This window comes from Eimeria tenella, genomic scaffold (genome assembly GCF_000499545.2).
Source record: "Eimeria tenella Houghton genomic scaffold, Eth_scaff2586, whole genome shotgun sequence".
In the NCBI taxonomy this organism is placed as follows: Eukaryota; Apicomplexa; class Conoidasida; order Eucoccidiorida; family Eimeriidae; genus Eimeria; species Eimeria tenella.
Window position 1 is genome coordinate 3022 of NW_013542456.1, and position 278 is coordinate 3299.

Here is a 278-nt window from a genome sequence, read left to right on the forward strand (position 1 = left end):
GCAGCAGCAACGCAGCGACAGCAAGAGCTGCACCAACCGCGGGCGAGCCAGATGGAGAGCAGCGCCGTGCTGCTGCTGCTGCTGCCAGTGCTGCTGCTGCTGCTGCTGATGGCTCTAGACCAGCTGCACTACAGAACTGGGCGTGGAATTGCCCCGAGGCCGCCAGCAGCTAGCTACGGCTAGCTGCAGCTAGCTAGCTAGCTAGCTAGCTACAGCTAGCTAGCTACAGCGAGCTAGCTGCGGCTAGCTAGCTGCGGCTCGCCAGCTGCAGCTTGCTT